Below are 9,566 nucleotides of genomic sequence, written 5' to 3'. Positions count from 1 at the left end.
TTCTGATATAGGCATTTAGGGCAATAAATTTCCCTCTTAGCACTGCCTTTGCTGCGTCCCATAAGTTTTGATATGTTGTGTTTTCATTTTCATTCGCCTCATGGTATTTGCTAATTTCCCTTGCAATTTCTTCTTTGACCCAGTCGTTGTTTAGGAGTGTGTTGTTGAGCCTCCACGTATTTGTGAATTTTCTGGCACTCTGCCTATTATTGATTTCCAACATAAAATTCCCAAATCTTTTCACATCAAGAGAGCATGACAGGCTACCTGGAAATGAGAATTATCTGAGTTCCATCCATTAATAACTTCCTTACTGCCAGCAATTTCTCAAGCACACACACATAGACACATCACATACATACATACTCCATCGATGAAATCTGGAAGTGCTTCCAGAACTTTCTATTTTAGCCAAAGTCATGAATCTCCAGGTTTTATGATAAAAACTCTAACTAGGATTTAGCCAAGTATATCAAATCAGAAAGAAAATACCATATTGCAGACAGCTATGACATAGGAGAAATAATACAAAGCCTTTGTTCTTTGGAAAAGCCATTCTACTTTTTGCAAAGGAACAGGAAACATGGATGTTAGTCTCAATTTTGCCACAATCTAGCCTTGTGCCTTTGGGCAAGTCATTAACCTCTTTGATCCTCAATTTATGTATTAATAAAATGAGAAAGACCAAACAAGTCATCTGGCCTTGTGCTACCTGTAGGCAGACCATAAATACACAAGAAGGACTTGGCCCACCAAGCTTGTCTAAACAAGTTGGATTAGGTGATTTTGAAGGTCCTTTCAAGGTCAGCAGTTTTATAGTTCTAGCATGAACTATTTTCCCCTCAAAATCTCCCAGGAAGAGAGGAGGTAAAAATGACTACAATGGGAAGTCAGGTGCCATCAAGATGTTTGAATCTATCAGATATAAATGGGTAGAATTAAATACTCCAGGAGAGGTGTAGGAATTGCCTTATTTTCTAACCTTCCTCATTATGACCATCAATCCCATTCACAGCAAGTTTCGGTAAAGGGGTTAGGGAAAGCCAGGGCTATGCTTTTTAAACAGTTTATACTTCTGCCTATGGGCTAGATCTTTTCATTCCTCCATGGACAGCTGTGTTCCCAGCAGAATTTAGTCTCAGAACATACACTGCCAGCTGCAGAGTAATGACCCACAGCTGTTATAGCTAAGCCATTTTCTTATAGGGCCTTTTAGCAGCCTTGTCCAAACTGATAGAGTCAACTAAATAACCCTGATGGACACTAATGGAACCTTCAAAAATAATTGTCCCATTATGAAAACTTATCATTTTTTTGTTATTGCCTAAACAATTTGGAGTTTAATTTTTTTTTTTCTGGGTCTGGTTGCAAAAATTCCAGAAAGCACCTTAGTTATGTTCCAACTCTCACAGTGATATGATTTTATAGAGTTCTCTCAGAGAGAGAACCATCAACCATGACTCAGAGGAAATTTGCTGCTAAAATGCACTATTGTGCAGCCACTGATGGCCTATCACCCAGGTGCTGGAGGTCGGGAAAAGGAGCGTTTACTGTCTCATCTGAGCCAAAGCTGGTTTATATTAATGATCAATGCAACAGCAAATATATTGAATTTTATTCTCCCTTTTAACCTACCTCAGTAGTAATCTTAATAATGGGCGGGGGGCGGGGAGCGCTCATGATCTTTCTCAGCAGCCCTGTGATCCTGCCTCTTTCAGACAGTTTTTTTCCCCTGAGAGCCTGGGGGAGATGGAAACAGAAAACTCAGTGATTTTCTTTTCCTTATATATTAAAAAAATGGGGAATCTTTGAGTGCCTCCAATGTAAAGGAAGTGACAATAAGTCAACTAGTGTTTCTCCATTCTTCAGTTTTAGTCTAGAGGGGGATTTTTTTTCTCTTTTCTCTAAATGTCGTAAATGGACGACATTGGATGGCTCTCTGTATAGCTAAGCATTGGAGCATTTATATTGTTATTATTATTTTTATGCATGCTATTTTCCCTTAGCAATAGAAAATAGTATAAATAGTCTTTTCATTGCCAGTTCTATTTTTGTTGAGGGCTTAACTAGAAGATACATCTAATCATAATGAGCAGAGCATAAAGAATATTAAGATTAAAGCAACTTATATTTTCCTTTATCCTCTCAAAAATCTCCAGATGGATTTCCTAGGGGTTGCCTTCTAAATCTTATTGCACAGTGAGCTGTAAATCCCGGACCCAGCAAGCTTCTGGTTTGGCTGAACATCGCCTTTCATGTACAATATGTACAGCCTGAATAATGGCAGAAAATTATTCAAAGGATAATTACAGCAATTGATCTTGAGATGTTTTGTAGCATCCTTCATAGATCATTCTTCAAAGCCCTTTGGAGAAATAATGTTTGTGAAATCCACCAGAGGCAAAAAGCTTCTAGGGTCTAATGTAAAATAAACTGTGTGCAAGAGTAGTAGTCATCTGAAAAGGAAATGGGTAGGACATCTAGAAGAATTTAAGCCAGAGGTCCAAGACAGCCCTCCAAAACCATAAGGCTTTGATGATCCTTATATGAATATTGTCTTTATCTCCTTCCCAGACCATATTCTCCATCTCAGCTGTTCTAATACAGGTAAGCCTTTTACTGACACATGGCTCTATAGTTTCTGAAGAAGTCTCACAGGCATTCTCCTACATGACTCTAACACATATAGGACAGGTAGTGAGCCACTAACCTGTTTTACAAATGATGTCAAGAGATCAAACTATTTAGCCAGGGTCCCAGAATAGGCAGGTGGTGGCCCAAGAGGAGAGCAGACTCTCCAGCCCGGAAGTCCGGTGCACTCTTGAATGTGTCCACTACTCCTTGGTCAGCTCCTGAAAAGGAAGCAACACTGTCATTTGACTTTTGTGGAAATAGCCACCTGCCTTGCTGCGGATTAGCATCTCTTTACTGGAGAGATATGATCTGAATCTCTGTTCCATTAACACCACTTCTCTGTAGACACTTCCATGTACATACCTCCACACATGCACCCGCACACACACATACACATGTCCTTTATTTTTATTTATGGTTCTGCCTTGGGAAGAAAACAGATGGGCAGCTGAGCAAGCGTACCTGTATTGGACACAGAAATCAATAGAGACAGTTATTTCATAAATGGCTCCACTAGGTTGGAGGAAATTCATGGCTCAGAGAGAGCAGGTAGTTGGAGGGAAGAGGGCTCATGGATGAAGCAAGTCAACAACTTTCTCTGAAGGCAGCTTATTCTTGGAGCTGCCCGGAACACTCACAATTCAGGCCACAGAGGAGCAGACCCAGTGAGAGATTTAGACTGTTGTACTTTTAAATTTTCATATCCCTGATAGCTATTATGATGCCTAGCATAAGATCATTTAAAATAAAATTGCATAAATATTATATGTATATCATATATTTTATATAATTATAGAATGAAATAGAAGTACAACTTGCAATTTTATAATTATATAATATATTAACACAATTATAATGCTTTTTTCACTGAACTATTTTTAATTGAGCTGATAGCATAATTTCTGACAAACATGAATGAGGCCTGAAAGAAAAGACATGAGGCTGGAAAAATATGCATGAAAATCAAATGATGACTGACTTAGCCTGGTCAATTAATGGGAAAAAGAAATGGCCAGATTTATATCCCCAAATCATGAGCTGGCAATTGACATTCCTCTACCTATACTTTGTACTAGAGCATTTTATTTTTTTCTAGCAAATCTCCATGAAGAATAGCACAATCCTCTATTTGTTTTATAATTTGTGTATCACCAACTTTAAATTGTCAAAATTAAAATAATCAACCTTTTTTGTGTGTTTTTGCAGCTGGGGCTGAGGTTTCTTTATGTGTAGTTGATAAGGTGTGTATATTTGTGCATGCATACATTTAAGCTTTTAAACAGGTTATTACTTAGAACAACAATTAAAGGTCGTGCTTTCATGCAGCTTTTTCTAAAACTTAAAATCTGAAACTATTGTTCCATACTTCCCCGTCAAAGCGAGGACAGTGGTCCTTATTGCCAGGACAAGCATATTGTGTGTGTATGTGTGTTACAGATAAAATGATATAGGAACAAGGAATTGCCAAATTGCAACAGATCCTTATCCAGGTAGCCCAGTATTCCATTATCCAAGTGTACCCTAAGGGACATACTATGGGAGTGCAATGTCATCCTGATTTCAACCCTAAAGGAAAGATATTCATCCTTTATGCCCATAGCTTCATTTCATTTTATCAATGACAAATTTGTTTAAGCCTTCCTTCGATCCATTTCTATGTTAGAGTCATATGTAATAATATTTTACAAACTTACATATTCAAATAAGTATTATCTATTTCAGAAATCACTTTAAAAGCTACAATTTTTTCCCGATGATGCTACTAATTCATGGTGTAGTTAGAAGAGTGGTAGATTAGGAGTTAGATAATCAGGTTTCTATGTGTGAGTCCACTATTATTTATTGGTATGTTCTTTATCAAATCAACTCCCCTTCCCCAGTCCCAGTTTTCTCATTTATAATGGGGAAGGATGGGGCCATGAATTGATGGTCTCTCAAATCCCTGCTAGCTCTATGATCATATGACTATGCTTTCTATGTCCCAAACCCTGGAGGACTTAGGAAATTACCTTCTGTCCTATAATATGTTCCTTTGAATTTCCTCAGTGGTTGCATTTTTGTTTCCATTGAAAGCAAATTTGATTTGAAACAGCTTAAGATCATTACGGCTGAGCCTGGGGATTAAGGTGCTCGATCAAATTGGTTATTAGCATTTTAGGTCAAAAATGAGCTGCGACCATAAGCTAATAAAATTGTTTCTTTATAATGTGTCCTCTAAGTTGATTTTGACTGTCTTTCCCAAAGATGAGCTCCAGAAAGCTTTAAAAATTCTGGCAGTTTAAGAGGACTGATTTGAAGGGAAAATATTCTTCGTTTGACCAAACATGTTGTCATATATTGGGCCCAAATCAAAATAATGTCATAAACTTTTTTTTTGCACTTTTTAAGCTATCCTTTGGATGTATAAAGTCAGGAACACTTCTTATGAAATAAACTTAAAAAGCAGCTCTTGCCATCAGTGGCCCGAGGTGATCTCTGAAAATGATTCGCTATTCACTTGACCCAGAAAACCCTACAAAATCATGCAAAACAAGAGGTTCAAATCTTTGTGTTCACTTAAAGAACACCCAAGAAACTGCTCAGGCCATCCAAGGTGTGCGTGTTGGAAAAGCCACCAGGCATCTGAAGACGTTACCTTACAGCAGCAGTGTGCGCTGTTCCATCTTTACAATGCTGGTGCGGGTAGGTGAGCCCAGGCCAAACAGTGGGGCTGGACGCAGGGTGGGTGGCCCAAAAATAGAGTGCTAAATTTTTGTTGCACGTGCTTAAAAATGCAGAGAGCAATGCTGAACTTAAGGGTTTAGCTGTAGATTCTCTGGTCATTGAGCACATCTAGGTCAACAAAGCCTTTAAGATGTGCTGCAGGACTTTCAGAGCTCATGGAGGGATTAACCCATGCATAAGCTTCTCTTACTACACTGAGATGATCCTTACTGACAAAAGAACAATTTCTTCCTAAACCAGAAGGGGAAGCTGCACAGAAGAAAAAGATATCCCAGAAGAAAAGGATATCCTGGAAGAAACTGAAGAAACAAAAACTTACGGCTCAGGAATAAATGCATCTTAAAATAAATGCAGATAAAAGTTAAAAATAAAAAAGCAGGTGTCTGCCCATGCAAAAAATATATAATAATAATAATAAAAAATAAAAAGGCAATTACTGTGTAAGCTAGTGCTGTATCCTTTTGTCATAAGCGTTACTTATTCAAGTTTTGAAGATGATGCTTTTGCCCTCTATCCAATTTATTATTATAACTGATAATAGCAACAGTTAGTTTCTAATATTGTTGAGCCAATTACTAGTTTTGTGAGACTTTAAAGTTATTTAACTACTCGGAGACTCACTTTCTGCATCTATTTACTATTTCCTAGGGTTGTGAGAATTACATGAGGTAAGGTACTTAAAAGTTTAAGTCAACAATGTTAAAAAACTAAGTGTCTCTAACCACAAAGCATTCCATTCTATACAGTTATCATAAATTAAAAAATTAAAAAATTGGCAAAAAGTGATGGCCTCTCCTTAACTACACTCTGCCCCTCTCTTAGTTTTGGTTTCTCTAAAAGCAGAGCCTGAGGTGAAAATCTGGGTGCAAGCTGTTTATTTGGGAGGATAATACCCAAGGAAATAGGAGTAAGGGAGCAGGGAGAGTTTGGCTGCTGTAGGCAAGAAGGCTTAGTACTGCCTGTCCCTCCAGAAAGCACCCAGAATGCCTCTTGCAAATGCTCACTGAATGGAGGGAAGCCTCCAGCTCTAATCTTCCATCAGCTGAGGGTTACCTGCACCTTCAGTCTCCATTCATTCACAGGCTGAAGTAGACTTTCTCAGAGAAGATTCTGGAGCAGAACATGGAAGATGGGAGCACCTCTTCTTTTTTTTTTTATATCGCCGACCCCACCCCTACCGGCCGTGGACGACCAGATCAGCCGCTGCCGCCGCCGCCCCTGGGAGCACCTCTTCTTGAAGTGGCAAGGGGTGAGACTAAGATGAGCCTGCACTCTTTGTGGAACTGTCCACACTACCTGAGAAGGTGAGCAAAGGGATGGCACAGGCTCCCTTGGCTTCTGTTCCAATTTCCAAGATATTCATGCTCTTGGCATTCTCTCTGTCTCACTATAAAACATACCACCCAATCCCTTCTTTCCATAGTCTCCTTCTCCCCTAAGGTGCTAATTAGGTATCATGTCCTCTATGAAACAGAGGCTTTGCCTCTTTCCCCTCCGACCTCCTACTACATTTCAATCATAACACCATTATCTTGTCTATTGATGCTTTGTAAATACTTGCTTACAGGCCTGTCTCCCTTACTAAATCTGAATTTCTTGAGTGCAGCAAGTGTACTTATTCATTTCCATAATCTTAGCACATCAAGAGATTTTTTTAGATACTCTACAAATTTTTATTAATGAGATAAATGAAGGAGTAAATGAATATTACGTTTCATGGTTTCATAGACTTCAATCCTCCTCCTTCTGCTTTTGCCTTCCCAGAATGATATAGCAGGGACCCAAGAGCTCCTAGCATTTTAAGTGCCCTTCCCTGAACCTTCTTTAGACCTCTTTGATCTTGAGCTCTGGCATCTGCAATTGCCTATATGTTTCTGGGTGATGCTGTACCACAGCTGTGCATATTCAAGGGATCCTGGCATCTGTTTCTCTGTCTCTCAACCCAGCAGCAGCAGCCTATACTTCATTGCTGGCACCTGTTGTGATGTGGCATTACAGTGATTCATGGGCAGGCCTTCCTTTCTTAATGGACTGCAGACTCCCGAGGGGAAGGAAATTGTCTTATTCATCTTTCTATTCCCACAGGGGAGAGAAGGTGACATACCAAGTGGTCAAGGACAACCACTATCTCATATAATGGTAACAAAAATTAAGGTAACTCACAACAATTAAGCATGTAATACATCCCTGTCTCTCTCTATAAATTATTCATAAAATGTTCTCACTACAACAATTTGAGGTGGTCCTATTTTTATCCCCATTTTACAGAAAAGAAAACTGAGGTTGGGACGGATTATGTAATTTGCCTAAGATCATACATGTAGCAAGTGACAAAACCAGAAGTGAACTCAGGTCTCCTGGACCCTAACCTAAGCCAGTGAAAGTTTAGTTGTACTGCACAGCCTGCTAGAGGCTCTCCAGAAATATGGAAAAGAGCACAGAGATCATCAAGGACAACCAGAGAGGAGTTTTGTTTGTTGTTTAGATCAGTGGTTCTCAACTAGGGTGCCTTTCCCTTCCAAGTGACATTTGGCAATGCCTCGTGATAGTTTTAGTTGTCACTACCAAGGAGGTGCTACTGGCATGTTGTGGATAGAGACCACGGATGCAGCTACACACCTTGCAAGACGCAACCCTGAACAAAGAATTACCCAGGCCAAATAGTCAATAGTGCTGAGGTTGATAAACCCCTGTTTAAATGAAGAAACTAAAAAGGAAAAGCTGGGATGAAAGCGGTCAAACTCAATCCCTTGAAAGGGCTGGGATGAGAAGTCAAACTTTCTGTCTCTGTATCCCAGTGCATTTCCTTGAATCAAGCTGCCTCATCCTGGCCTATGATAGATACTTCATGTGAAAGTGCTTTGTGAACGGAAATGGAGGTAAAATTCATACCAAGATTAGGTTCTGATCACTAGCGTCACCTCCATGGTGATCCCCAATTTACCTGACTTTTTAGTCCTTTCCCTGTACTTTCCTGAACCTAGGCAATCTTTCAGGTTTCTGTTCCCCAGCAGAGCTCTGGGTGCTCTGCTTGACCATCCCTACCCACTACCACCTGAGGTGAACATAGACAACTTTTTTCCTTCTATTTCTATAACCTCCTTAATGATTCCTAACAGGGCACAGCCCTTTATGCTGCTGTGGTACTCCTGGATGGTATCCCTGGGGACTTCCGTGTCCTTTCGGCCTATCACCTCGTTTGCTTTAATTAAAAATCTAGGATTTATCAAGTTGGGCAGGGAAAGTATTTATTTCTGAACACCCCACTCTGGCTTCCTAAAATGGTTCTGGTGTCTGTTAAGTCATCCCATCTCCAGAATTCATCCAGACCCTCTTCAGTTTACCTTCTCTGACCTCGATCTTAATGTTCGCACTGCGCATAGTTCTGGGCCTCCTGGGCTTTGCATCTTGATCCCAGGCCTCACTGCAAAGACTGCAGGTTTTGATGCCCTATTGAAGACATAATACTCTGGGTAGAACTCTGCTTTCTCCTTCAGATCCAGTCCCTTCCCCAGGCCCCTCCCCACCTAGCCTCCCCACCAGGGTAGGGACATTGGACATATCTCTTGCAGTGAGGTTGTGGAAGGACCTAAATATCCGGCTTGCAGTCAGCTTTAGAAGTTAAGGACCACCCCCAAATATTCTGGTTCCCCTTGGTAATTTATAATAGATGTTCTGTCTATGAATTACTCTGTCCCTTTTTTGAGTTTCTAGCTTTGTTCATTCTGTAAGGGATTACAATCATTCAATCAAGCAAGCAAACAATCAATAATCTAACTAGGTAAATAAATAATCCCACAATTTACTACCCAATGTGTGGAGTAACAGTGCCAAAGAAATATTCCAGGGTTTCAATAGATGAGGACATCTCCAATTATTGCTCTGTTCCCAATTAAAGTTACCGAGGGAATGAATGAAATTATGTGTGTCCAGGTATATGTGTTTAGAAGGACCGTTATGTGTGATTAGGGGTACAGATACACATTTCCTCTCTTTCCCTTCCTCCCGTTTCTTCCCAGTGGGTACAAAGCATAGAAGAGGATAGCACAGGATAGAGCAGACTGTTCTGGTTCAGCAAAACCAGGCTAGCTTAGGGGAAGCCAAGACTTGTAGCCTTCCATACTAAACCTGGCAACATCATGCAAGGCACAGTATTGTTTCCAGGTAAACTGCATTTGTTTGGCTGGTCCTTCCATCTCTCTAAGTCC

General features: G+C 40.0%; 1 pseudogene; it reads left to right on the top strand.

Moving 5' to 3' along the window:
- Positions 1-5,115: 5,115 nt before the first annotated feature.
- On the top strand, positions 5,116-5,690 carry LOC143679029 (large ribosomal subunit protein uL22 pseudogene; annotated as a pseudogene).
- Positions 5,691-9,566: the final 3,876 nt, after the last annotated feature.

This window comes from Tamandua tetradactyla, chromosome 4, assembly GCF_023851605.1.
Source record: "Tamandua tetradactyla isolate mTamTet1 chromosome 4, mTamTet1.pri, whole genome shotgun sequence".
Taxonomy (NCBI): domain Eukaryota; kingdom Metazoa; phylum Chordata; class Mammalia; order Pilosa; family Myrmecophagidae; genus Tamandua; species Tamandua tetradactyla.
Note: the sequence above shows the minus strand (reverse complement) of the source record. Positions and strands in the feature narration are given on the sequence as shown.